Source organism: Protopterus annectens, chromosome 5.part0 (assembly GCF_019279795.1).
Source record: "Protopterus annectens isolate FY-2018-M chromosome 5.part0, PAN1.0, whole genome shotgun sequence".
NCBI lineage: Eukaryota > Metazoa > Chordata > Ceratodontiformes > Protopteridae > Protopterus > Protopterus annectens.
The window spans coordinates 598,658,043-598,685,178 of record NC_056735.1 but is presented as its reverse complement, the minus strand read 5'-3'; positions in this window follow the sequence as shown (position 1 = coordinate 598,685,178).

Here is a 27,136-nt window from a genome sequence, read left to right as displayed (position 1 = left end):
AAATGCATTAGACTTGTATGTCGTGTCTATCAAACTGCTCTTAGGTCTGATGTCAGATGTTTGTGTTGAAAAGGTATTTACAAAGTGCTTGTGGCTAAAATGCATCCACAGTGTGCCCTACTGGAAGAGAACAGAAATGTCCATGCACTATTGTAACTGTTTAAATGTATATCTTAACAGAGGAAACCGGAGGGTTAACCTCGGTCCAGCAAACTTTAGAAAAATATTTGAAATTAAATCACTTTATAGGTTATGCCATAAAGAGACTATCTCTCAAATTGTCAATGCAGTTAGAGACACAAAGTCTGTAATAGGAAGCTTTCTGTATTGCCTTTGGGGTGAACTAATCGCTACTTTGGAATCATGAAGGAATGCAATTGTTGTATGACTTCCAGCATCTGCCACAAATCTGAGCAAAAGCCTTTGCCTGTATACTTTTACAGATAAATGCTAAATGCTGCCAACTTCCAGCAATGGGAGTTTTGCCTGGGACCTAGAAGTCAGATGACCAGAAATTATGTCATTCTATAAGCTAGCCCAGCAGTAATATTTTAGATATTATTTTGAGAAGTCTCTTCATGAGACAGAGCATTCTACCGTCTGTCTTGGACCTGACAACAACAAGAACCATTCACCACATCTGTCTTGCTCTATTAGTAAGTTACTGGAAGTTAGTAATTCTCTTAGATTTGCTCAGGAATATAGTGAAACTTAGTTTAGATATTTTTCTTTACATATGTGAATCCGTACCACAACGTTATTTTAAATATTTCCTGTGGTTTTGAACTGTAATGTCGCTGTGAATATATATTTAGTATTGTCTTGTCTCTTATTATTAAATATATTTATACCTTTCATTGTGGCTGATCTGTGTAGTGATGTTTAAGTTTTGAGAGTACTTGCATATTTATTTGGTGACACTGTGAGGGCCACTCCTAACAGCCTTGCTCTTGGTCAAATTACCATTTGTATTGATATTAATATTACACGGTAAGACTGGACACCCTTTATAAAGGGCCTTAAGGTAGCTGTCGAGGAGTGACTGGTGGCAGTGGAAACTATCTCATGGTCTGGGCAGAAGGGGGCATAGCTAGTAAACTTGTGCTAGCCTTTCCCAGGTATGTGTGTGTGTAAATCAAACCTCAAAGAGTGTGTGTATCAGCTACTTGGGCAGGGACACAAAGCACTTGTTGGACAGAGAAGGTGCTGGAGGTCTTGGCTTAGTCACTCATCTGGGATCTCACCTCTGTAGTTGTGCCAGTCAGGAGCCTTACTGGGGATCTGGACAAAGAGTGAGAAACCAGCCCAGACTGACTGTGGCCTCTGTGTGCTCTTAAGGGAAATTGCACTTGACGCAGAGAGCTGCATCTGGAAATACTGTCTGTACCTGTTATCCTCCCAGTGAACATTCCCCACACAGGTGCCAGTGGTGAGGATTGAGGCTCCTTGAATACTAGTCCAGTGGAAGGTCATCACACCATGCATGGCTCATTATACTCCAGATGTAATGTATAACTTTGCAGTTAGGTATGTGAAGGGTTTGTATCCCCTAAACACTTAAATCATTGCTCATTTCACGTTTCTCTTACTGTTGCCAAACACCCTACAAATATGTGCTGCCTGACAAGTTTAATGGAAGTTATTCTTTGGTTTATAGGCAGTAGAGACGTCAGAAAACCAAGAGGCAGGCAGGGTTTCAAGTCCATTAATGTGTAAATTGTGGAAGTGTGAACAGTGGCCATGATGACTATGCAAACTCATTTGTTTTGTGAATCATGCCATGTGCACATACTCTGGAAGTTAAATCTATCAAGTTAAATGCAATTGATATCTGATAGCCCATGATTAACCATCTTAATCTAGAGCCAGTGTTGAGTATCTCAGCAGCAAAGAAATGGAAGGAGGACCACCATTTTTCACACCTTAAGGTGTCACAGGAGCCATAACAGCACGGTACATATACTTCTTTTGGTATATAATCACACAAATGTAATTCTCTCTGGTTTATGTCATTGTGCAAAGAGGGAACTGAAACATTTGCTTTGAGTACTAATTCAGTGTACTTTTCCTGAAATTTGAAGGAGAGACTTATGACTGGTAAAGGGATGGTAGTTCTCCTTTTAAAGTACAAAACTGGTGTGAGAAGAAGACCAAGAACTTTCTGTATATTTTTCAGAAACATTGCAGCTACTGGATCTGGCAGGGGGATGGCTATATCATCTCTCAGTACAAGACTGATGCCTGGAATAGTTTGACCAAAGCTGTCACTCCCTGTTACTGGCATCCCACATACAAGGGAAGAGTGCTGTTATCAGTATAGTTGCATAAGCCACCAAAATCATGAACTCCTTGGCTGATGGGTGGATGAGGTTCGAGCCCAGTGACCACCTCTTTTCTGAAACTATAACATCAATCTACTATCCATATACACTGCCAATGAATGGCAACTGACATTTTTATCATACTCTCTGTTTCACTCCAGCTCCTGAATAAATAGAAAGGAATCAAGAGATGCATGGATCACCTAAGATTGCACTTGGGAACTTAGGTTATTATGTAAAAAGCACATATTTCAGTAGTAAAAGGCAACAATTGAAATACAGATAAAGTACAATTATATAGCAAGACTGACTCTGCCATTACTGGCATTGTATAACAGAATTATAAGAATGCTGACCCTTCATTCCACATTCACTATAGCTGGAGAAGTGGCACATTATGTTAAATATATGTGCACAGAAATTGTTAAGATGCTTGTGGGTTCAGTCATCACCACTACAAAAAAGGCTTTGATGATAAATGAAATAGTTAATATGTACTATAATGAAGCTATTATTCCCCCTTCACTGTATTTTATGATTATAAAAAGAATTCCATTTCATCATTTTTGCAAGTCTCATCCAACACCCTCTTTGACTACAATATTTTTGTTATTAGGTTTTCAACAAATGATCATGATACAGCAAAATGTAACTGGCCATTAGTGTCATTCTGTACAGTAAATAGTATGAATGTGAATTCTGCATGCCATGAGAAGTGTCTCTTCATGTTAAGAGTTATGTGAACTGGCAACTGTTATGGTGAATGTTGGTCAATTTCTACCAACCCCAGAATGAATAAAACTGATATTTTTATAAATTTATTATTTCCTACTGGTTAAAGCAATACAGTCATAGATAAGATAGTTAAGATGGTATAATGAAGGTGTATGTCCTATGATGTTATTATTGCTGTCCTTCACTGTAATGTCTGATCACAAAAAAAATACTTCGAAAAGCTATTTTCATTCCTTTTGTATGTCTCTTGCCTCAACATATTTTTTCATAATTTTAATTAATTCATTTAGTTTGTTTTAATATTCTCCTTTTCTTTAACTATTATTTAGAACAACACAGAGACCTGGACAGACCACTCCAGCACAACGTGTCATTACCCCCAAAGGTGGCAGTGGCAGTACCACCATCACCACCACCAGAAGATGCAGAGCACATTTGGGTTATAACCTGCCTGTCTCCTGTGTTCCTGCAATACCTTCCTGCACCACCTGTGTCATATAACTCTGCCCCATTCAATGGTGCATTGGTACCAACTGGGAGTGGTGCCAGTAGAAGTGGTAATTTTGTAACTGGTGTGGTGCTGGAAAAATTTATGAGGAAGATTATGGACAGGAGGTTCGAAGCCCACATTAGTTGTATTGAAAACATGCTCCAGTGAGAGGTGTTCCACTGCCCAGCACTGCTGGCAGTTACTGAGGCAGGACCCAGTGGTGACAGCTCTCAGGGTGAGGAGTGATTTCAGTCTGTGTCAAAGCTGGCAGAGTATGCCTCCCTGAACACCTCATCCCACATCCATTCCCAGTGATCCCCTTCCTTTTTTAATCTATAACCAACCCTGCCATGTTATACAATCCCCCCTTTATCATTGTCTGTTCATTTTATGTCTCCTTTACCAGTGTATACCCTAACCCAGTGTGTTAACCCCACTCTGTCGGTCATGTCTGTCTTTTCTTGACACCTGAACTCCCATTCTTACCTACCTTTGACATCTCTGTCTTCCTTCCCTTAACTTTTCCCCTCTAAAAGATAACATAAAGGGCAGCTGACCAAAAAAATTATGTCCCACACATAACTCTCAACTTCATCTATGTGTGTCATTTACACAAATGATTTCATACAGCTGGTCAGCCCACATAGTGTGTTAATGTGACACAAATGTTTACAATGTCATTTTTCCAAAATATTCAAAATTATGCAGAAAAACATTAGTTTGAAAAGAAGCTGAGAGATATGGTCCAATCCCTCCTCCATCCTGATTATTCTTGAATTGCTTGTCTAGTGTTCTACCCCCTGCTTGTTCCCCATTTTCTTCTCTGTCATATCCTTCTATTTCTGTCCTTAAATCTGAACCAGAAATAGATAAACACCACCAGACACATGGCCATGGATGGCTTATAAATAGAACTAGCTATATCTATACTGATCCACTGCACAATAGTTGTCATAGTGCTGTATGTCAGTGAACAAAGGATAAGGTTAGCTCTCATTCTATGGCTCTCATCCTATGGCAAAAGCAAAGAAAATTCCTATGCATGCTCTAAGGCCTTGCCATCAGTCATGCACCTGAGCTGAGCATTTGTCCATGTCAGTAAGCAGTTCTGATATAATTCAAATAAAGTTAGATGATACTGCTCTCTGCCACTGTTTTCATGGTTCAATGTATGACTGATGTGACAAATCCATTACAGTGCACTCAGGGCAGGATTCTAATCCCCTGAGGGTGAGATGTTGCCTCACATTTTTAATCACTGCCTGCAACTGCTTTCTTTTCAACAGGTAAGTTTATAACATTTGCAGATTAATATCAGAAATGAAATATTGAAATCATTTACATGTTTAGCTTAATGGTATACATTTTTCTGCTTTCTCTTACTGATGATCCCATTTAGGAAGACTTACTTGCAACACTGGATAATGCACTGTTATGGAGAATGTAACTAGCAGAGACATAGTTCACACTTCACTGCACTATATATGTCCTTGTTAGCCACCTTTGTTCTGCTCAGTCCCTGTCTCACTACATTTGTATTTTCCCTCTATAACATTACTTTCAACTGTGAGCTGTCAGACACATGCAGTATATATTTTATATGACTTCACATGATATTGCATTGATCTGTAACATATTACTTACACAGGCATGTTTTCCCTTCATCTACAGTGTACCTTGCATAGCTCTTAAGACACAATGAGTTTAAAGCTCTTTGTACATATAACATTTTGCGGTAATTCGCAGAAAGCAGCTTTGCTATTCATAATTTGGGAACAGTAGTGGACAGTTCATGTCCTATGGCAAAAACTGATAATAAATTCTTTGGCCTTGCTAATCATAATCTGGCCATCATGCAAATGAGCTTACCCATGATGTGTAACATAAAACAATAGTGATACAAACATAAGCAGACATTTATTAATTTAACTGTAACAGTTTCCATGGCTCAATGTACTCCTGATGTGCAGTTTATATTGTCACTAAGGTATGTGGAAGGTTGTGATCCACCAATTACTGGTGTCTGTTTAACATTGCTCATGTTGTTGTTGTCTTCTCCTATTTTGCAACAATCTTTTTAAATGTGTGCTTTCTGACAAATGTTGTAGGACTTCTGTGGTGCCATTAGCTAGTACACAGGTCAGGTAAATATGAGTTAGGCAGGCAGAGGTTAGAATCCACTGAGGAGTATGTTGTAGCATTGTGAAAAGCAGTTTGTGATATGTAATAATGACTTACTAAACAGATGTCATGAAAGCTGTTCTACTTGGATGTGACAGTTTGCCAGATGAAGGGTTTTTATTCCCTAAAATGCTGCAGTCGCTGTTAACCATGCCTGATTTTATTCACACACACACACACACACACACACACACACACACACACACACACACACACACACACACACACACACACACAGTGGTGATAATATTCCATCATGTATGCACCTTCTGACAACTGCTGTATGTCTATGGCATGGCATTAATGGCTAGTACACAGGTCAAGAGAACATCAGTTAGGCAAATAGGAGTGCAAATACTATGAGGTGTATGTTCTGTGACAAACAATCCACACTTTTCAATAAGTAGATATAAAGAAATATTGGGTAAGATGGGGTAGCATATTAAGTGAAAGTTACTATTACTGTGTCCTCTGTCAGTATAGTGGAGGTTGGTTTTGATTCTATAATTGTTGTGTGCTGTACAATAATACTCAGTTTTACAGTATTACACAATCACAATCCAATAGTGACCTATGTTAAAGTCACCAACTTTCTTTGACTTTATGACATCACATACACTGGGAAAAAAGATGCCAAACCTGGACAAATCATCTATCTGTAGTGTAATTTCAAGTCAGTTGGTGGAGGGCACCATATGTTTCCTTAAGTAAGCACATAGCAAACACGAAAGAAAAATCTTTGAAATGCTTAGGACTCAGCTAAGTCAGTTGAAGTGACTGCCAATGCAACACTGAGGAAAAATCTTAGAATGCACTATGGACACAGCTTCTGTTGTGCAACTGAGGTGACCACCAATGTGTGACACTGGGCAGTGGTGACATAAGTTGATATTAATAGTTACATTGTCACAACTTCCAAGTATCTTTGAAGTCATAACTTAATGATTAAATTGCCAATACTTTAGGGAGATGATTGTGAGTCCAAGATTGTTGCAGGTTGTGAACAAGATACATAGTATACGGTGTTCCATAGTGTTCAAACATTCCCTGGAAATGTATGTGTACGTTTAGTCTTATGAAACTTTCTGTGGCATCACTTGCTAATGTGCTGGTGTGTATTGGTTAGGCAATTAGAGGTTCAAATCCATGGTGTTCTACCTTGTAGAATGCTGACAAATGACATTATCATATGTTAATAATATGTAATGCAAGTATAAATTGTAGCTAACATGATACATTCCTCTGAGAGATTCTATGCCACAGTCAACTGTTGCAGTAAGGAGTAGAGTGGATGATGGGTTTTATTCTCCACCCCTCTTATGCATTATGCCATTTTCTGCTGTTCATTTCACACTCTTCAATATTATTGTAAACTTTCCATGACATTTGTATTTGCACACATCTTTAGTGCACCTTCTTCTGCGGGTTAACTTACTAATGGTTATGAATATACAATATCACCATGAAAAGTCAGGGATTCAAACCCAAGTATGTGCATTTAGCTTGTCCTGCTAGCAAGTATTCCATTTCCCTGAAATGTTTCTTTTTTATTCATTTCTTTGATGAATGCTTCCATGGCATACCTTAATAATAGACTATTTTGATGACAATATACTTGAAGAAAATTAGGTCTGAAACCCAGGTACATCTTTTTACTTGTTCTGTTATAAAGTATTACTTTACCTTGAAATGTATTTTCCAATTACCTCTTTAGTGAGTGCTCCCATGGCATGCCTTACTACTACTTTTTGATTCAAACCTTTGAAGGGAAATTGGTTAAGATTAAAATGGCCTACATGAGTAGCTATTCTAGTACTTTCCTGTGAGTCTATGAATCTATAATACACCATTGTGGTGAATAAATACTTGAAGAACATCAAGGGTTCAAACACAAGTATATGCATTTAGTTTGTCCTGCTGTCATGTGTTCCATTCCCCTGAAATGTGTTTTTTCTATCACCTTTGTTAACACTGCTACTGTAGCATGTCATGCTAATACACTGGCCTGCAGCATATCAGTGACAACATCAGGGATTCAGTTTCATTCATAAGATCATAGGAGGTTACTAGGCTAACAGACCCAGGGCCCTTACAATCCTCGCCAACTTCAAACCTTGTTCCCAAGGGTGTCTGGTTCAAGCAGACACTAAAATCAGCACCTATGTGGAACCCCTGGGGTGAATTTCCAGTTACCCATCAAATCATCCAAATTGAGCTTAAACAGGCCAACAAGGGGCTTTTTTAACATGAATAAGTAGCTTGTTCCAAAGGTGAGGTAGCCTGTGTGAGACAAATCTGTCTCTCCAGCAAGTTCTGTTGATGTCACATTAAGGTTAAGGTCCTTTAAGCGAATGACCCATGTGCCATTTGACTTGCAAATGTGCAGTTATTTCCATCAAAGCTGGGTCAGAGATTGCTCTATATGCAAGACACAGGTTACCTCTGAGTAGTCTGTATGACACAGAGTAAAGTGGCAGTGATTTCAGTCTGTCCACATAAGACAGATTTTGAAGAGCCTGAATTTTCTATGTAAGGAACCTTTGTGGTCTCTTCCATTGCTGCAGGTGTTTGGAAAGGAACATACCAAAGGGAGCATTGTACTCTATTATTTGACTGATGAGGTAACCTCTTTTTTTCTGCAGGTATTGCTCTTACTTATGAGATGAGCAATATAAAATGCCCTTGTTACCACTGTGGAGACATGGTGATCGAAATTAAGGTTGCTGTCAACCTGTGTGCCCATAAGTCTCACCACTGACTGTGTGCTTAGGATATTGCTATTGATGTGGTAGTTTGCAAGAACATCATCCTTGCTGAAGGGAATGATGATGATTTTTTTGCATTAAGTTTAAGACCGTGACGTGGACACCAGTCATTAGTCTGCATAAGAACTTCTTGCAGAATGTTGACATTGCTAGGGGTTTCGATGATCACTCCTAGTTTGCAGTCATCAGCAAACTTTGTCAACCACAGTCCTTTAGTTTTAGCTTGTACTCTGGAAAAGTAGATTCTGAGCAGTAGGGGTCCCAGAACTGATCCCTGTGGAATACCACAGGTAACTGGCCTGCTGGAGGAGGTGGAGTTCCCTATTTTGATCATATGAGCTCTATCAGTGAGCCATTTTCCAACCCACCTGACAATATATGGGTTGATACCCAGCTGGGTGAGTTTATCAATGATGCTTGAGTGGGGGATTGTGTCAAAGGCCTTTGCTAAGTCTAGGTAGGCCGTATCCACAGATTTGCCCTTGTCTGGAGCTTTGGTGACTGTCTTGAAGAAGTCCACCAAGTTTAACAGGCATGATCTTCCCTTGACAAAGCCAAACTGGGTGGATTTGAGCATTTGGAGATTTCATGTCTTTGTTGATAAGGTCCATGATGATTTGTTCCATGGCCTTTGGCCTTGCTGATAAGTCTGGTCAGGCTAATAGGTCTATAGTTCTTGGGGTCCATGGATACACCCCCTTTTTGCAAAGGGATGACAGTAGCTGTTTTCCATTCCACTGGGATGGCACCAGTGCTTAGGCTGTGATTGAAAAGCATGCTCAGTGGTGATGCTAATTCCTGTTTCAATCCATGTATAACACAACCTGAGATGTTGTCTGGTCCCATAGAGGCTGTGTTTTTGACCTTGGAGAATCATTTAAGACCTGTACCTCAGAGATACTAGGCAGGGACAGGTGTTTGGGATGCTTTGGGGTATATGTGGTGGGGACTGGGGAGTGAAGTTTTCTCTGAACCTCTCAGCCAGCAGGTTTGCTATATCCACAGGTTCTATACATGTGGCACCATTAACTACAAGTTTAGCACAAATCTGGGCCTTACCTTTGAGGTTACATATGTAACTAAAGAATGCCTTGTGGTTAATCCTTAGTTAGGGAAGCTAATTTGGATTCATAGTTAGCTTTGCAGGACTTCATTAGGAGTCCTATTTGCTTGTTTAAGTTGAGGAGGGAGTGGTTCCAGTTTTGAGACTGTTCCTTCCTGCTCTTAGACAGCAATTTCTTTCTCCTATTGTATAGCCTATTAATGGCAGTTTGTCCCCCAGGCAGGTTTGATTTTCCTTGAAGATCTTGCTTTGGTTCTGTCAGGTACAGGAGAGTCAATACAATCGTACAGGTGCTTGTATAAAGCATAAGTGTATAACTCAGCATAGGTGCCTGTTCCATCAGTGGGGGGAGGGGCTATGAAGCTATTTATGTCATCATGTAAGAGGTTGTAATTGGTCTTGGAGAAGGCTTTTAGTCTACTTGTTGCTAAGGGGGGGGGTCTTATGTTATAGTTACTTCTAGCAAGACTGATTTGTGATCATATTTCACCAGTGATGGCCACACACTGGGGGGTGGTGCAGCGGTCTCCCATGTTGGTGAGCACCAGCTCCAGGAAGTTTGAGCCCCCTTGTGGATGTGTCAGCTAGCTGGTCCAGGGCACTGGAGTTAATGAAGTTCAGGAACCTTCAGACAAGTGAGTTAGAATATGTATAATTTATCCAATCTATGGACGGGTAATTAGAGTCACCCAAAACCAGGGTGTTTGGTTGTATCTTGATTGACTCAAGTAGATCCAAGTAGGCTGAGTTGATGTCCTAATTCATGAAGGGGGTCCTGTAGTTGGCAATGACCTGAAGAGGGGTCTTACCTATAATCAATTGTACCTGAAGTAATTCAAGGGAATCATGATGTTTAACCAATCTAGAATTGTATTTATCTTTAAGGAATATTGATACACCACCTCCTTTAGTTCTCATGCCTTCAGTTTGTGATCTGAACGTGTGGAAGGAAATTTAACCTGGTATAGCTGGGGTGCTTTCTGCAGCCTTAAATCAGGTCTCAGTGACTGCACAAATGTCAGCATCTTCCAGGGTGAGGACTGCTTCCAATGAGAGGAGTTTCTAGTTTAGACTCCTAATGTTTAACAGCACAACCTTAAGGCTGTTTTTAGTCAGTATTTTTACACTGGGCATTTTGTTGTTGTGGCATTGCTTAAAAAAGGCACTATGGGGATGGGAAGAGCCTTAGCCAGTAACTGAAATCCCAGGGTGAAAGAAGAAGACCATCTATGGCAAAGCATCGAAGTCTGTTGACCATGTCATCCCAGGCTGAAATATACTGGATCCCTTTTGAATGACACCAGAAACTAAGCCAATTATTGAAGTCCAGCATTTTTTGTTTGTATTGAGGTATCATCCTAGGCAAAGGTAAAATGCTGCTTAAGGCTAGGGACATACCTGCCTGAGGCACATATTCTGAGAACTCAGTCATGTCTCTCTTCATATAGTCTTGTAAGGTACATCTCAAGTCGTTCACATCAACATGGACTATGGGAGAGTCATAACAGTGTCTGTTGTTGAGAAACTTGAATGCATGTGTGATGTGGTGGATCCTGGTAGCTGACAAACAGCTGACTGTGACTTTTTCCTTATCCAGTCTAGTAAGAGGGACATCTGTGTGTCTCACATGTGAGTCAACTATGACTAGTATGTTTGTTTTTGTGTTATGCCTTACGGGCTTGACCAGTGAGACACTGGTTTGTGATATATTATGTGTACTATGCTCTACAGAAGATGTATTATGTGAAGAGTGCTTGTGTCTGGGAGGTCTCTGATATTTAGGTAAGCTTCTTGTAAGGATCTTTACATATGTAGGTTTATGTGTTGTTAATTTGGTAGGTACAAAAGGTGAGGTGTGCATGCTGACAACTTGCTTAGTATCAGATGGAATGACTGGTGGCTGACAGCCTGGATTCTAGGTTCTTCATATAGCTGCATCTCTCACATAATGAATTTGTGTGGATTAGAGGAACTGGGCTGTCATTGCATATGAGGCAATTGCTACATTGCCTCAGGATGCCCATGTCAACCAGGCTAGCTGGAAAAACTGTGGGAAATTGTCCATCCATAATGCTAGGTAAGTTCATGTGGTCAGAAAACAGGGAGAGGACAGGAAGGAACAGGTAAAGTAGAGGACAGGAGAACTGGACAAACAATACGAAGGGCTAGTGGGTAGGATCTGTGTTCAATTTGCAGGCAAAACTGTTTGCATCTATAAACACCAACAGTGCCCACCGCTGAGCAGTGGTAAGTGATGTGCAAATGGGATGCTATGTAGCAAACAAGCATAAACTGTTCTAAACAAATTAACAAATAAAAAAACTCAAAGCTGAGCTCTTTTCCAGCAACTTTCATTCAGATGAGTTCTAACTGCACACTCCTTCCACTAGGGTGCAGGGGAATTCTCTTCAACAAAAGATGGCCTGGTTTAGTGCTCAGGTTATATAAACAGAACTAGATTCAGCAGGTCTGGATCTAGTCTATGTTACAGCAAAGTGCAACAATTTCAGAACAAGAAAAGCAGTTCAAATGAGCAGTGATATGGTAACAATACTGTTAAAAAGTGTAATATACAGTGAAAAATTCTATTTAAGTTTCTGATTTAGTATTGTTATGAGTTACATTCCACTGAATGTAAACCATTCTGTGATGAATGTGTACATTATGTGAGAAATGTTGACTAACGTAATTATCTTTCTTGATTGTTCTGTCACTGTTGAGGAGGGCATTTGGGGGATAAGTGCTGCTAATGGCTATAATGACTTTTTGAATATTTATGCTCAAATGTTTAATGTGTTGCATGGCGCCTACACAAAGATTGCTGCAGTGGCTCCTCTTGTGAAAGCAGTACTATGACTCATTGTAGCATGGTAGTTCTGGGTTTGACTCCTTTGAAGACTATCATTTGTTCTCTTTTTTGTAATTTGTCTGCACATGTGATACATTTCAGAGGTGCATGTTATATGATCGCATGCACTTTGATGTCCGCATTTTCTCATCTTGCCATTACAACATGGATAAACTAGCACATGAATGGAAATGCTGCACACTAACCCATATTGGGATAACATATATTTAATTTTTAATGAGTTTCACTGTATAGTATGCACCCACAACTAACACTCCATTATTGTCAAGTATTGTGTGGGTCATTACTTGACGTTACTGTATTATTTTATAGCTCACATCTGCCATATATACTTCACTTTGTTAAAATGGCCATAGTGTCATACATATTTTGTGGCCTACCTTTCCATCCACAGTTTTGTTATGCACTTTTGTATTCACCCTCTTCAGAATTCTGCTAGTGACCTCAGCAGCAACCTCAGCATCTGTGTTGCTTGACTTTCTATTGCACATATCATTATGCATATATTTGCTGCTGTTGATAACATCAACATTAAACAACTGTGCATGTGCATCCACATTAATTACAGGGTTTTCTTGTGAACAATCACTTATTACTTCTTTTTGATGTGGCCATGAGGTAGATTATCATGATCTAGCTTTGGGCTTGTGCTGCGTCTGCAATGAGAGGGTCCTTGTCATGCACAGTGACTCGGTTGCATGCATATCTAATTAGCAATGCCGTTGATCGCTGTGGGAAGGTAATAGTTTTGGGTTGGTCTGGCCACAATATAGCCATCATGTTATTGAATCCACAGGCACTTTTTTCCAGCTTGATGGAAATCTGCCTAGAGCCAATCCCTTTTTTGCTTATAATCAATCTTCTAATTTACAAGCCCAGGGTGTTCGGCAAATATACCCACAGTTTTGGACTTTTTTAAGGACTGGTGTCCCAAACTGTTATTGGGCTTTTGCATTACACAAGCAACCTTCAGCTGGTTATTTTAGAGACAAGAATTTTTATAAAGTTCTGACTTTACCAGCATCTGGAATCAGACTAAGAACAATGATTCTGGAACTTTGTGAGCATCTCCCTTTTGTTATCTAACTAGAGAAGACGGCAGACTATGCAGTTGTTGTTTAAGAGAAAATGGACATTTTCATGTTAGCATTTTTTCTTATTCCTCACAACAATACAAATATGAAGCACCTCATTGCTTTCCTTGGTGAGGAATGCGTGTGTCTGTCTAGTATCCCATGATCTGTAGTCAGCCCACATTTTGCTTTGCGGGGGTGACTTGGAATGAGTCTTCTCTAGGATTACAGGTTCCTACTTGAAAAATAAATTCCATTATCCACTGATTGGGAGCCTACCCACTAATTCAGAGTGAAAATGCACATTTGTTTCAATAGCTGGCTATCAATACATACTACTGCATTTGTTCAAAACTTTGTTACCAGAAGCTCTTATTTTTCTTATCAGCAATGACCTCAACACTCAAAATTCTTCTTTCACTACTTTACAGTCACCTAAAAATGTATGCATTACAACAAATAAGATATAGTGAAGTTTACTTCTTGTCACAGTGACATAAAGACAGTCTTCATCATAATTACTAAATCTGCAGTGCACAACAACAACAACAACAAAAAGCATTAGGAACAACTCTGCACAAAAGATAATCCCTCCAATTTCCGAATGATGTCAAGTCATTTATAAAGTCCCTGAATTATTCCTTAATTACCCAATCTCAGACTATGTCTGCCAAATATAATTACCAAGAGTAGTCTAAATTAGGGTCTCTACATACAGAACAAATAAACCTATTCAGGAAGCAATACACAGACAGAAAAAAACATTCTTATTGCAGTTCTTTCTATGGACTCAGGCATTATTTTAGAAATAAGCAGTATTAAGTAAAAGCATTTCAGGTGAAGCCAATGGTGTTGAAAATCTCAGGGCAAATAAGAAAAAGTTCTAGGTCAATGGATCCTAGACCATGAATTTCCACTTTCTAACTGTCACTGCAGCCAGCTTGGTTGAAATTGGCAACCTGAGACAATGCATCAGTTGTCTCATGTTTACTGACAACCACCTACTACTTAAACTGACACAAAGTGTGGGAGATGCACTTATTTAATGCTATTGGAAGCAAAACTCTCTCATGATGACACTACAATTAAGCAGGTTTTTAGTACCACACAACAACACACTCAATATATTATAAACAGATAAGCCCAAACACACAGATCCACACATGACGAATCTTTTAAAAGTAGCATAGCTAAAGCACAAAAGCCTCCTAAATGTAATCTAAGAAACAAGTACCTTCAGCTACCTCACAAATAGCTCTGCTGTAATTCAAAGGATGTCAACATGTATTAGGCTGGAAGGAGATGGTAGACAGTTCTAACTGCTTTACCAGGGATGGCTGGCACTTATTCTCCCCAGTGCTTTTTTTATATTGGCTAAAACATTGTCCACACCATAGTGCTTTTTTAGGTAATGTCAGTCCTAAAAAGCTTCTTACATAACAAAACAAAATCCAGTTAATATAAAAGTATTGCTGGTCAGTGCTAGGAGAGTTAACAAAAAACTCTACTTCCTACATGCACTCCTTACCTTGGAAAGCATTGATATATGCATTATTATGGAGACCTGGTTTAAGACCATTGAGAGCATCCCATCAGTGCAGGATTTCAATGCCTAGCACATGTTAAGGCCCACCACACTAGATGAAGGTGTTAAAGGTGGTGGTGTCTATGTATTTGTAAAGAAAAATTCCCCTCTAGACTAGCTAACAGTCTGAATTCCTCCATGTACAACTATCCCATAACAAGACACCTTATCATGGCTAACCACTTCTATGTCTCCCTCAGCTCATAATGTCTACCTAACCAGTTATTGCATTAACCTATACACCATTTTCCTAGGGAGCTTTAACTACCCTCCATTAACTGGGCAATATATACATCCACTAACATGTATGCCTACTGATTTCTGGACTTCAGTGCAAACTCCGTGGACCAGTTAGCCTACATCCCAACCAGGATGGCTTAAATTGTAGACTTGATTCTTATCGATATGGGACAGCTCTGTTGTCTATCAGTTGTAACTCTCTCCCCTGTCAAACTAGACCATAAATGAGTCACATTCACCTTAAGACTGCAGCCAGAGGCATCCTACAATACTTTAATATTAGAGATTATGGCCAAGGCTAACCAATTGAAAATGAGTGATCACCTGGTTAAATTCGATATTCCCTTTTAACTCAATGACTGCTTATGTGGAGTACATTACTTCCAAATTCTATGCACGTGAATAGCTGCGGCATCTGTCCCCCCTCAGAAGAAAATAAAATGCCAAATTCAAAACTAAACCCCTGTGGTGGAACCCAAACAGAAACAGGCTATATAATAATAATAATAATAATAATAATAATAATAATAATAATAATCATCATCATCATATTTATAATAATAATAATAATAATAATAAACGTATTACATGTCAAAATAAATGTACCTTTAAACATGAACAAAAAAGATCTTGCTAAATTTAAGAGGGGACCAGGGAACTCTGTACCCTGAACAAGATCAGCCAAAGACAGATAATGAGTTGAAAATTGATCAAAATCAACCAAAGGCAGATATAAGGTGACAACTGCCAACCTGGCAAAATACAACCACAAATGTTTCTTTAATTACATTAGAATCCATAGAAACAATGTCTAGCACTGCACAGAGCTAATAGTGAATAATAACACATAACAGAACATAGCCAATCTACTAACGTCACCACTCTCTCTCTTCCTACATTCCCAAATCTCATACCTGCATCTAAATCCGGCCTCAGATCTCCCATGAAGAAGTCCTTCAGGCACTATCCAAGGTCAGGAACACTGCACCTATGAGGATGGATAACATACTGGGCTACTAAATGGTCACCCTAAAGCAGGACCTGTCAAACCCCTCTGCAGGCGTTGTGCCAGCAAATGGAGGATAACTGAAATCCATTTGCACAAAGATGGAGCATCAATGAACCCAGGAAATTACAGACCCATAACTCTGACCAGCCTTATTTGTAAGACTGTGGAAAGGATCATTATGGAATTAATAAATAAGAACATAGGTAATCTACTAACTCTAGACCCAAGCTGATTTGTATTTTTCAAGTGCCAATTCTGCTTGCTTAACCTAGTTGTCTTCTTTGAGAAAGTTACTGAAGCAATGGATGAGGGCATATCCATACATACTACACATCTAGACCTCACAATGGTGTTCAAGCACCATCCCACACTCCAGAAATATAGATGAACTATCCCAGCTAAATGCTAATCCCTATATAACTCATTGAAAAGAAAATTGGCTCACAAATAGAACTCAGGAAATTAGGGTGGGATGCTCTACCTCCTCCAAAAAACTGTGACTAGCAGTGTAACCCAGGGTTCAGTCCTTGGGTGCTCCTTTTTGCATTTACTTCTTGGAGGTCAAAACTACTGTTGGGAGTTTATGGTTGATCAAGTTTTTCAGATGTCTGTAAAGTTGGTGCCATCATAAACTGTGTGTGTGTGTGGGGGTGCTATGATCCATTATGATCCAAGATCCTCCAAGAGGGCTTTTTCTCAGCCACAAGTTGGTGTAAAACCATGGACCTAAACTAAATGCCAAGAAATGTGTAACAGTATCCTTTGACAAGCAATGAGTACATAGTGACTGTCATACTGACATGCCTTGAAACTTGATCCAGTAGTCTGGGGCCTTGGAACCTATGTAGACAATGAACTGTTGTTTAATCACCATGTTTCCACTATTGTAAGAAAGTGCTTTTCCATTGCACAAATTGTTACAAAGGATATGGCATTTGGGTCAAAAGTTGTGACCATTCTACAATGCTCTGCACTCATTTGGCTGATCATTGAGTATAATGGACCCTTCAGTATGTACCTGTCCAAACATCAGACATAACTTGAATGCCTACAATGTCTTCTTCTTCATAAGAAAATCAAGGACCTAATTTATAAAAAAAATGTGGACTGTCTCAAAGCTTTGTCTTTCTTAGTATTATACAGGCTACTGAGGACTCAGCTCTGCCTCATGTAGAAAGCCTCAACAGACCCTCTCCTGACAGACCTGCTGCACATTTGCAAGTCCAATGAGGACATAAGCACCCAATTAAGAGATCAAAATCTCTATTGCAACATAAATAGAACATGTTGGAGGGATACATATGTATCACAGAGAAATGGTCTTCCTCTCCACATAAAGCAATGTACTTCTCTTACATTATCCAAGTGTAATCCAGACAAATGAATGGGTAACTGCAAATTCACCCCTGATTTAGCATCCTTGCCCCTTGTGGATATGGGCAACAAGTAAATGTTCTGCTCATGTCAGGGTTATTTCTACTTAAAATATAAAGGGTAAAGACTTCACGGGAATGTATGGCTAAGCTTCTAAATATCCTCATGGGTTGATAGCCTAGTAAGTTTCTATGAACCTAATTACAACAGCTTATCCAATTAAGCAAACTCAATGCAGATGCTTTATCCAGTCAAAAGAAGATAAATCTTTATTGGCATAAAAATAGAGATCTCAAATAAAGATGTCTTAACCTTGCGAAATTGCAGCCTGGGTTTTACTGAGATTAGAATCACACCCTACTACCAGCAACCTTTTATTCTCACATTTTTCCAGACTCTCCAGAGAAGGACTCTTCAATATCATCAGTGATTGTTATTCTCAGGATTGGCAGAAAGAGGCAACAGTCCTCATTCACTCCAGTGGAGTTCTGGAGGTTTGTACTCTAGCTTCCAATGAATGCTTACTGAGCTTTTTTGAGAAAAATCATGTTATATCTTTGGAGTCATAAGAGTTACTAAAGAAATGTAAATGGCAAACTGTTCAGCACAAACAAATGTTTACAGTGGTAGTGTTCTTTAGATTCTAGGTCTTAAACTGCATTTTAAAAATATAGTAAATACAGTAACTATTAATATTATTGTATTTTCCAACCAAGTTACAATGTCTCAAGAACCACTCAAGCTACACACATACTTTCAGTATCAATTTGGTTGTTCAACTGTTAGCTTTCATAGGAGGCTATGCAGTTCTTTCTGTTTTACTTGATTGTTGAGATATTTAGAAAATATGGAATTATGACAAATACGGATAAATACCATTTGAACAACATTTAGTTAACATGTCTATAGCATCACTGGACAGAGGTCAAATATTGGTAGGATTATACTGGCCATCATGTAAACTTTAAGATGAAATATTTTAATAGCTTTTGTGTAGAACTGCTTTTGTCATTATTAATGCAAATATGAAAAGACTATATTAGACGCCAAGAGACATCAGCAGGATGTAACCAAAGAAACACTTAGAGGTATCACTAGGATATAGTGAGATAAATCATTTTCCTTTTTTGGCTATAACAATTAAATGTACTTCCCTGATTGCTCAAAAACATGGAACATGTATTGGAAAAAAAAATCTGATACTAGATCAGCAATGTATATGAATATTTTATAATTTCCATCTGCTGTCATGTAGTCTACAAAAAGGTTTTCTGAAATTAGATGGCAGCTATGACTCAAAAAAACATCTAAACATTCTTCACTTTTCCTGCCACTCTTACTGATGCTCATAAAGGTGTAATGTTCTCCTTCACCACAAAATCAGAAATGGAATTACAGCTGAATGTATTAATAATCTGGATTAACATGGTTTAGTCTGAGGACTAGTCTTCCATTGCTTTTGCTGTTCCAAAGATAAATCCAAAGATTTTCTTATACCCTGATGGAGGCCTGCCCCCTTTCAACTCAAAGCACAATTTATTTGGATACTGACAATAAAGACCAAGCAGCGTATAACTTATTTTAGCTCCAGATTTGCTGTGTATCTATCAGGATCAACATCATAATGTCATATGGTTGGCCTGTACTGTGGTTACAGTGGACTACGGTTCTCTTCATAATCTTCATATTTGGATTTTCTGAACTGATGGGCCAAGTGGAAGCAGGTTATCTGTATGAGTGTAAACTTTATCTGCAGACTGTGAGGAACAATGAATCAGAGGTGGAGACTAGAGTCAGAAGACTCCAAAAATGATAAATCTATTTGCAACCTGTGTATAGATTTCATCTACTAACCTGCTCAAAATGGTGAATGATTCATCGGTTCCTCGAAATGTCAAAGTAAGGTTTAAAATAATAGATTGTATAAAGAAAAACAATAACGAACTGAATCTGGTAGCACATAGACTAATCTAAGTAATTTTTCAGGGGTGTTTAGTTTAGCTTGGCAAATCAAATTATACAGTATTTCAGTTTGGCCATTAAGAGATGAAAACTCTGCAAACTACTGCTTGTACACAGGTCTCCAGAGAAGGATTTGAATCAATGATTACATGATCTGCGGTAATGGGGGTGGGAGGATTTGATGATATAGCAACTGGTATGACTACACACTGATCATCAGAAAATCACCCTACAGTTCTTTATAAGCAAGTATGCACTGTAATTCCCTTTTTAGAAAGGTTATGTTATCTTATAGATGATATAACAATAAAGCAAGATAACTATTGTTTATGAGGCTATGATTTGCTGTTACCTGACTGCTTACTCAGAGACCTAGATAGCTTTCAGTCTGGGGTAAAAAAAGCTGGGAATTTATTCTATGTTCTCTGTAATTTTCTAACATTAACTTAGTCAGCCCTGATCCTTGTAAGAAATTAAAGATAAGATTTCTGTAACTACTTATGTTTCTAAGAGTCATAAAAACAAACTGTACATGTTAAGAATCCCTGCTGACATTAATTTTAAGAGCATATATCCATTTTATATCTTTTTAAACAAAATAAGCCACTTTTAAAAATTGTATCATATCAGAAATACATAAATTCATCTTAACAGAAATTCAAAAATATTTAAGAGTCAGTTGATGAGGGCTCTCAGCTTGAAACATTAACCGCAACGTTAAATTAGTTATTAGAAATATTATCAAGAATGGCTTGATCTCAGGAAAGACTCCATAGAACTCATTCACCAGGCCATTTAAATCAAAATCTAAACTTAAGTCCTACACATATTACAGTGTGAAAGAAACTGAATTACTGATGGAACCAATTAGAAACCAAATGATTAAACACGACCTTATATCACAAAATCAGTTCATAATAAAACTACATATTCCAGTAATTTGGCAGAAATCCAGATTTCTGTAATCTTTTTATAAGGAACTTTATAACCAAAAGAAAATCAGCCCCAGCATGAAACAAAGCCAATCCAATAAAACGTACTGGAACAGGATACTGGATGGAAATAACTGAATGAAAAACACACAAGCATTAAGTCTTTTGTCTCCACAAAAGCGAGTCTTCATCAGAATACATAGTTACACTCAATGCCCTTGTTTAAATACCTTGCCAAAAAATGCAATTGGTTAGCAATACAAATCACCTGTCCACTTTTCACTTACTATTAATGACATTAAAAATTCCTTGAAGGGAATAAACATGAAATAAAAAATATGTCATACGCACATTAAAATTCACAAAATAAGCTATATATGGAATATGCTTGCAAAACATCTTTTAAAAAAAGTTTAAAAAAAAATGTTGGTCTATAACATTTCTCAGCTTTCACCTGCAATACAGGAGATATAAAAATAACTTCATTTAGACTGGGGGGGGGGGAGTTAGCAGCCAGTCTCAATTGCCACTGCATCGCTTTCTTCATCAAGGCATTCTTCCAATTGCCCCCTTTCTGGTCAATAGCAACAAAATCCCAGAATGCTAAAAACAAATTTATCAAACCCCTCACACACTAAGGAGTGTTTATATAGGGTGTTACTCTCCTTTTTGTTATTTATGTCATATACATGTTCATAAATTCTACTCCTCATTGCTCGTTCCATCTTGCCCACATAGTTGCACACTTACCACATATAGCAAAGTATATCACCAGTTTAGTGCCACAATTCCCAAATTTAAACCTAATATTGGTTTTCATAATGTTCCCTAACATCAAATGTGTCACCTTATTGATGTATGTGCACTGCCTACAGTGCCCACAGGGGTTGATCCTCTTACAATCTTCCTCTTTGGTCCTAGTTTTATATTCTAGCAACTGTTTAAAATTGGCACCTATTTTATGTATAAACACTGGCTCGTTGCCCAGTACACCAAGAATTTGTGGGTTTACCTCGAATATATTCCAGTTACTTCTGACACTGTTTTTAATGTGACCAGACAAGTAATTATACTGTAGTATACAAGCTTTCTCAAATTTCTGACCACCACCATTCATTTCAGATCTATCAGTACTCAACCCCACACCTAACAGTGGTTTATATTTATGGTTCCAGTTGTTAGAAACTTCCTGGAGAATTCCTTCAACTAGTCCCCTAGGATAACCTCTCTGCTTAAACGTTTCCCCCACCTTATCCAGTTCTCCCTTCACATTCTGGAAATGGGAGGTCATCCTCGCCACCCAAATGACCTGACTTTTAACCAGGGTCTTCTTTGGCATTAAAGGGTGGTTATTTAAAAAATATAGATAAGAGTTGCAGAAAGTATCTTCACAGAATACATTAGACCTGAATCTGTTCTCATCATGTGAAATGATGATGTCCAGGTAATTAATGTATTGTGTGTTGTATGTATGTGTAAATTCCAAATAATGTGTGGCATTATTTAAATAATCCAAAAATAATGGGATAATCATCACTAGGGCCATTCCACAGGAAAAAAACAAATCATCCAGGAATCTAGTGTCTGACACAACATTCTTCCAGTAGGGACAGCTAAACAAGAATTTATTTTCCCATCCCAACAGAACCATATTCGCATATATGGGGGCATATATGGCCCCCATAGCTACCTCCTTAATCTGTTGGAAATATTCTCCCTCAAACTTCACCAAATTGTTTTCCAAAATTAAGGACATAATCTCACATAAAATCATGATCCTATCATGCAAAAATGAGGAGGTCAAATACAAGGTTTCTTGGAATAACTCTAAGCCCTCCTCCTTAGGTATCACTGAAAAAAGGTCCTTGATATACACAGTCAGGAAAGATAGGTCACAAAAAAAAAGGTCCTTGATATACACAGTCAGGAAAGATAAACCTTATTTTTCATAATTCCTTTTTTAACTTACCAAGGAAGTCCCAAGAGTCTTTAACAATATGGGGAACATTTTCAATCCATCCACTAAAGGACCCACTGGGTCTAAAGTCTAAGAGGGTTCCTGAATGCTCTTATAGATTTTGGGTATCCCAAAGAAGATGGGAATAATAAGGAATTTGTGGCTTAGAAATTCATACAGTTCCATATTAATTCTTTGTGTTAGTACATATTCCTCAAGATATGAATCTATCCTAACATTTCTTCCCTGAAAGGTTGTGATCCGTATGGAATGCCTGTTCGCAGGACCTTGCTGTCCCTTCCCATCTTGTTCAAATAATCTGAACTATTTCTCAGTAAACACCCTCTCTGTGTAATTATAAATGGTATATCCATTGTATATGATTCCTGTTCTGTGGTACATCATAACTGATAGTCTCTTAGTTATCATATCTTTCTGAATGTCTACTGAATGTAGCAATGGATATACTTCCCTATTTTTATATTGCTTAGTATCCTTTTCCAATTTTTGTTTCTTTTTAAGAAACAAAGAGTAACTTCTTTTTTCTACCTTATCTAAAATCCTGTAATAAAATTCACAGTATTCCAGAAACAGTAAATCATCCCAAATTAAACGCTCCCTTCCTTCAACCTCTTTACCTAGAGGGGTAATGTGTTTCTCATAGTAATACAAGATTTTTTTAAGAAATTCTTAAGCCATATGCATCAAAAAAGCTAACAAATTATTGTACAACACTTTCATCATAAATCACACCAAAGGGAAATGTGTACATCCTTAAGCCCTGAGGTACAATTTTCAACACAATATAATCTTTAAAATACAAGATATCCATTTGTAAAATTTTATATTGAAAAAGTTTATTTTCAAAACCATAAATCATGTCTTTAAGTGAGCGAAAACCATGATGGGTCACAGAGTCTAAGTGCTCATTACATTCTTGCCCACTTTCTCCCAAAGTATTAGAAAAGGAAAATTTGTTCTGTAACAACCCCTTGAATTTTCCCCTGTTGTCCATAACCCATTGTTTGCCATATTGGCTGTATCAGTAATGCAAATAGGGGTGCTATGAACTAAAAAAACTGTTTGTTTTAGGCCTAACATCCAGCCCCATAGAAAAAAACAGTACCTGAAAGTCCAATGCCAGAGACAACCTTGTCAGATGAAACAGAATGTTGTGCACATGGAAAAAGGTCATTATCAGCACTTTGAACCCACAGCCATCAGAAAAACTCCTCCTGACTCCATTCTGCCCTTTAGTTTCTTTTTCTGTGGTCACGTGAATCCGCAGCTCATTCAGATGGTTCCAGCAGCTGTTTGGAGCTCTCTCTCGTGTTGTGGTGGGTACATGGCAGTTAACAGCACTAGGATTCACAGTTGCAGTTAAGTCTTTAGGTGAAAGCAAAGAAATAAGCTTAGCTAATTCACCTTTTAAAATGGACACTTCTTCTCTCCAGCTAGCTACAGTCAACTCAGTAGCTCTTGAACTGGAGCCTTCAAAGGTGTCCAAAGTATCCATCCAGTCCCACTGCCAATAACAAAAGGACTAGTAACCATAAGAAAATCAGCCCCAGCATGAAACAAAGCCAATCCAATAAAATGTACTGGAACAGGATACTGGATGGAAATAATTTTAATGAAAAACACACAAGCATTAAACGCTTTTGTCTCTACAAAAGTGAGATTTCATCAGAATACATAGTTACACTCAATGCCCTTGTTTAAATATCTTGCTAAATAATACAATTGGTTAGCAATAGAAATCACCTGTCCACTTTTTATTTATTATTAATGAAATAAAAAATTCCTTGAAGGGAAGAATAGACATGAAATAAAAAAATATGTCATACACACTTTAAAATTCACAAAATAAGTTTTATATATATATATATATATATATATATATATATATATATATATATATATATATATATATATATATATATATATATATATATATATATATATATGGAATATGCTTGCACAACATGAATTGGTGTTGATAATGGTTGACTTGAATGCACATATTGGGACAGACAGAAAAGGATATGAGGACTGCCTGGGTCCACATGGATTGAGCAGCAGGAATAAAGAAGAAGAAGCCATTCTAGACTTCTGTCTGGCAAATGGCTTGATAGCAGCCAACACATGGTTCAGAAAGAGAGACAGTCACAAGATCACATATAACAGTAGTCAACATGCAACTCAGGTAGACTTCCTCCTAGTAAGGAAAAGGCAGTGGGGTAGAATCCATGATTGCAAAGTCATCCCCAGTGAAACAGTCAACCCACAGTATAAACCACTAGTTGCCACAATCAGCTGCAAGAAGTGCTCAGAGAAGGCTCTAAGGTCAACAGAGACCAGGGTGAAGACCTGGAAGTTGACTGGAGAAAAAGTACAACAGTTCAAGGAATTACTCAGGGCTCTAACTACCCAAGAAGAGGAGGAAATAGGTGGAGTTGAAGACGAATGTCAGCACCTAAAAACAGCATGTGTTAGGACTACAGAAAATATATGCGTCTGAGCCAGGTATGGAAATAAGGTACATAAGGAAAGTTGGTGGTGGAATGCAGAAGTCCAGGAACTCATCAAAGAAAGGAGTGCAGGAAGAAGTGGGAGATAGAAAAGTCTGTCTAGGCTAGGAAGGACTACTGGTTGGTTAACAAACAAGCTAAGAAAGAAGTTGCAATAGCAAAGAATAGGGCATCGGAGGCACTCTACCAACGTCAGGAAAGTGACTCAGTAAGGGGCACAAAGAAACTATATCAGATTGCAAGGCAAAGACAGAAAGATAAAGAAGATAGTCAGACACCCTTCATAAGGGATACCAGCAACAACCTGCTCACCTGTCCAGAAAACATCAAAAGCAGATGGAAGGAGTATTTCCAGCAGCTTCTGAATGAAGAAAAACCCACAGAAGCTGTACTGCCCCAGAAACAGCCTACAATGAGAGAAGAAGAGGAGCCCACCCTAGAAGAAGTAAGAACAGCACTAAGGAAGATGAAGTCAGGCAAAGCAGAAGGCTCAGATGAAGTCACTGCAGATATGATAAAGATGCTGGGTGAGATAGGGAGAAATGGCTCCTGAGGGTACTAATAGCAGTGTGGAAATAAAGGTGTATCCCAGATGACTGGAGAATAAGCATACTTGTGCCAGTGTACAAGAACAAAGGGGACATCAACAACTGTGGGCAGTACAGAGGCATCAAACTCCTATCACATTGCATGAATGTTCTAGAGACGGTGATTGATAAATGGGTAGGCAGAGTAGTAGAATGTAAGATGGGAGATGAGCAGTCTGGATTCAGATCAGGATGCAGCACAATTGACCCAATGTGTGCAGTGAGACAGATAATTGAGAAGATGCTAGAGATGAGGAGAGAGCCCAACTGGGCATTCCTAGACTTGGAGAAAGCATATGACAAGGTCCCAAGAAAGCTGATCTGGGCAGTATTATGGTGGTTTGAAGTCCCAGAAACATTGTTAGAATTAGTGCAGGCTATGTACAAGGACCCAATGACTCAAGTACGAACAGTGTTCGGCCTCAGAGGGGTTTCAAGTGGGAGTGGGTGCACATCAGGGTTCAGCTCTGAGCCCACTGCTATTCATACTGTTGATGGATTACATTAACAAACAGGTTGGAGGGGGCACATCAGCAAAGCTGCTGTATGTAGATGATGTGGCAGTACAGACAAACTCTGAGCTAGAACTTCAGCAAAGGATAGGAGAATGGAATGCAAATCTGAAGGCACATAGGATGAAACTAAGAACAGATAAGATGGTGGTAATGGCAGCAAATTGGTAATATCAGAAGAAGGTGAGAATAGAGATAGAAGGGAAGATAGTGGAACAGGTAAACAGCTTCAAGTATCTGGGAGGGGTAGTTGAGGAGAAGGGTAGTCTGAATGAAGAGGTCAAAGCTAGAACCAGAGGGGCTACAGCCAACTGAGTACATCCAATACTCTATGCCAGTTGGCTGCAGCCAACTGGCATAGATTATCGGGTGTAGTCTATAACAGAAGAATGCCAAAGAAGCTGAAAAGTAAGGAGTAGAAGACAGTGGTGTGACCAGTACTACTGTATGGTACAGAAACCTGGGCAGTAAAGGCAGAACAGTTGAAGAAGCCAGAGGTGATGGAAATGAAGGGCCTGAGAAAGGTTGTAGGATGCACACTGTATACAGATGAAGAAATGAGGACAAAGGAGCAGAAGCCAAAGTAGCTCCAGTTGCAGAAAAGATCAAAGAGAAATGATTACAGTGGTTTGGGCACATGTAGAGAAAAGCAGAAGACAATCTGTTGAGGAAGATTTGGGACAGACAGGAAGAAGTTAAGAAGAAGAGAGGGCATCCAGCAAAGAGATGGATGGATTGTGTCAAAGAAGATCTACGACAGTCAGGCATGAGTGTTGAAGAATGCAGGAGTGTGGCACTGAATCGAGAGAGGTGGTGACAGTTAACATGATGCCCCAACCCCTTGTATAAAAATGGGAAAAAAGGAGCCTGATGATGATGATGATGGAATATGCTTGCAAAACATTTTTTTAAAAAGTCTTTGGTCTCTAACAATTCTCAGCCTTCTCCTG